We start from the raw sequence: 2,635 nt of genomic DNA on the forward strand, positions 1-2,635 counted from the left end.
AGCATGTGATATGAGTATATAGAAACATCTCCTGGGGCATTACTTGGAAACATTCCTTCACTTCATTCTAACTATTGCTCGCGTATTGTGCCCGCCTAAAAAGTCATGTTAGTTATTTTAATTTTAATTATCCGGCAATTAAATCACATTTTGTGTGGAGAGCCTTTTTTGTCTCACACCTCGCTTATATATCCACATATATATAATTAAGTTATAATGAAAGTTTATATAGTTATTGGCATGTGTCATATTTATCAACTGAATGATCATAAAACATATGCTTTTAAAGTTAGTTAACACGCAATTATTCAATGTCAAAGAGCCTACAGCGATGGAGAAAAATAATTACTGTAATCAAAGCTTTAGAGGAGTGATCAATGTGGTCAGTTATACAAACATGCAACAATACATATGTATATATAAATATTTCTATGCAAACGTATTCATATATATGCCTGCATTGTCATGTCATATAAAACTGCATTTAGGTGACGAATGCATTTGAGCATTAATGAATATTAAGCTAGCAAGAAAAAAAAAAAAAAAAACCAAAAAAAAAAAAAAAAAAACTCTAAGCCATCTGATGAACGGACAAAAATTTTATAAACTTATTTTTACACTCGTGTAGATAACATGAATTTTTTTTTTTCTTTTTTAATAAAGCAAACAACTCTGCTTTTTTTTTAGGGGTTTTGATTAATTGATTTTAAATTGCTTGTAATCGTAGCATTCGACTTTGAACACATGTAAGTTTATAGGTAAACATGTAATTAATTGTTTATATATCTTTATACGCTCGTATGTAAATATAAATTTCTTAAGATGAGCTCTCTACGCTACCTAAAAGAGATGAATAAACCACGACAACAACAACAGTAACTCGTTTATTTTCAGAAATATTAGAAATGTCTTTATCATCAAACCATTAGGTATGTTCAGCATATCAATTAAATCTGAAAAAAGTTTCACATTGACTATGGCAATGAACGCAAATGCAATGGAGACAAGCAATAGCATTGCATAGCCTAACATAATGTTGAGATAAATTCTTGTTGTAGTATCTTCTGCTGCTGTCTAAGAAAAGGGTATGACATAGTAACAGTAACTGGAACTTAAATCTTAATTTTAGATTAATTTACCTAACAATAAACTCAATAATGATGATGCCAGCTGAGTGATAGATGAGCCGTGTCATTTAATGTTAATGTTATGACATTTGTCATGAGCGCACACAACTCAAATGAATGGCTTAGAATTTCTTTCTCTCTCTCTCTCTCTCTCTCTCTCCTTTTCATGCTCTTTCTGAGGCACATATATACAGATTATATGACATATTTTATAGTAATAAAAAGTTGCTTATTTTTGATTTGTACAATTAACGATTGGACGAGTGGACTCTTGTAACAATCATTTTGGCAAAGCATTAAAGTCTATTTCGGACTTCTTTCAATGTTAAATGATGTGAAATCTCCTTTTACAAACCTCCTAAATATTTTGAATATTTGTGTGTTTACTAAGGAGGCAATCAAGTATAAGTGTATAACACTTGTACTGTGCTGAATTATGCAAACGATAATTGACGTTGCTTCCCGGAAAAATACCAATAGTTGTTTCTCTAAATTTCCCTTGCACCAAATTGTCATATTCCATAGCAATGGGTGGGCATGGCTGATTTTATCTATTTTTGTAGAATAATTTAGTGGAAATTTATATCATATATCTGTTGTAGTTTATAACCAATGAGCAAAAGACACGGAAAGCAAAAGTGTAGACTTGTGAGCGGCGTAGGCGAATCCTTTGATCGAATCTGTTGCAAATTTGCAGGCGATATTTTAATTTCTGCAAAGGCGAGAATGTTTACAACGGATACGGACAGATAGACAGACAAACAGATGAACAGGCATACTTGCGTAGGTTCATTCAGAATTTCAAGATGGCCAAGAATTTATATACTTTTTGGGGTTTTTTGAAAGTTGCTTGTGCGCGTTATAAAAGTTTTTGAAAAAAAAAATGAAATTTTGATACGCTATAATTTTAGGTGGGCGTGTAAAAATTTCTCTTTTTTGTACAGGTTCTGCAGCATCGTTCGTAGTGAATGCGTTGAAATTATTGTACATTTATCTGCTGTCGTTTAGATGTAATGAGCAAAAAATCAATTTTTTATTACTTTTGAAGAACACAGATGTTCTCAGTTCACATAATACTGCAAGCGTGTTCTCCGATCACTTTGCCCCTTTTTCAATAGCAATCTCCACGCAAGAACTTTCGAAGTTTCTGGTAAAATGTGGGACGATAGCTTCACGTTCTCTCTAAATAGAGATTATATAGACTGATTCAGAATTGGATGCGGATTAAGAAAATATATGTATACATTGTCGGGCCTTTCAAGCTTCCTTCTGGGCGTGGCAAAAGTTTTGACATATTACATATACCCCCTCATCCTTCGGTGATCGAAGTAAAATCTCAAAAAATGCAGAAAGTGCAAAAGCCCTTTAGCAAAAAAAAAAAAAAAAAAAAACCACGGATATTTACTTGTCTAAATATCCACTTCCTACCCAAAGGAAAATTCAACAAAACCGAAAAAATTCCTTTTCAAGCAATAGTAGTATAAAATTTGCATTGTTTTCCATTAATA

At 32.2% G+C, this 2,635-nt stretch overlaps 1 protein-coding gene across 1 annotated transcript in view; it reads right to left on the minus strand.

The window, feature by feature from the left end:
* The window catches only part of LOC119641750 (homeotic protein deformed), a 24,328-nt gene that overhangs the window by 15,724 nt on the left and 5,969 nt on the right, over window positions 1-2,635 (minus strand). The window lies entirely within an intron of this gene.

This window comes from Glossina fuscipes, unplaced genomic scaffold, assembly GCF_014805625.2.
Source record: "Glossina fuscipes isolate IAEA_lab_2018 unplaced genomic scaffold, Yale_Gfus_2 174, whole genome shotgun sequence".
Taxonomy (NCBI): Eukaryota; Metazoa; Arthropoda; class Insecta; order Diptera; family Glossinidae; genus Glossina; species Glossina fuscipes.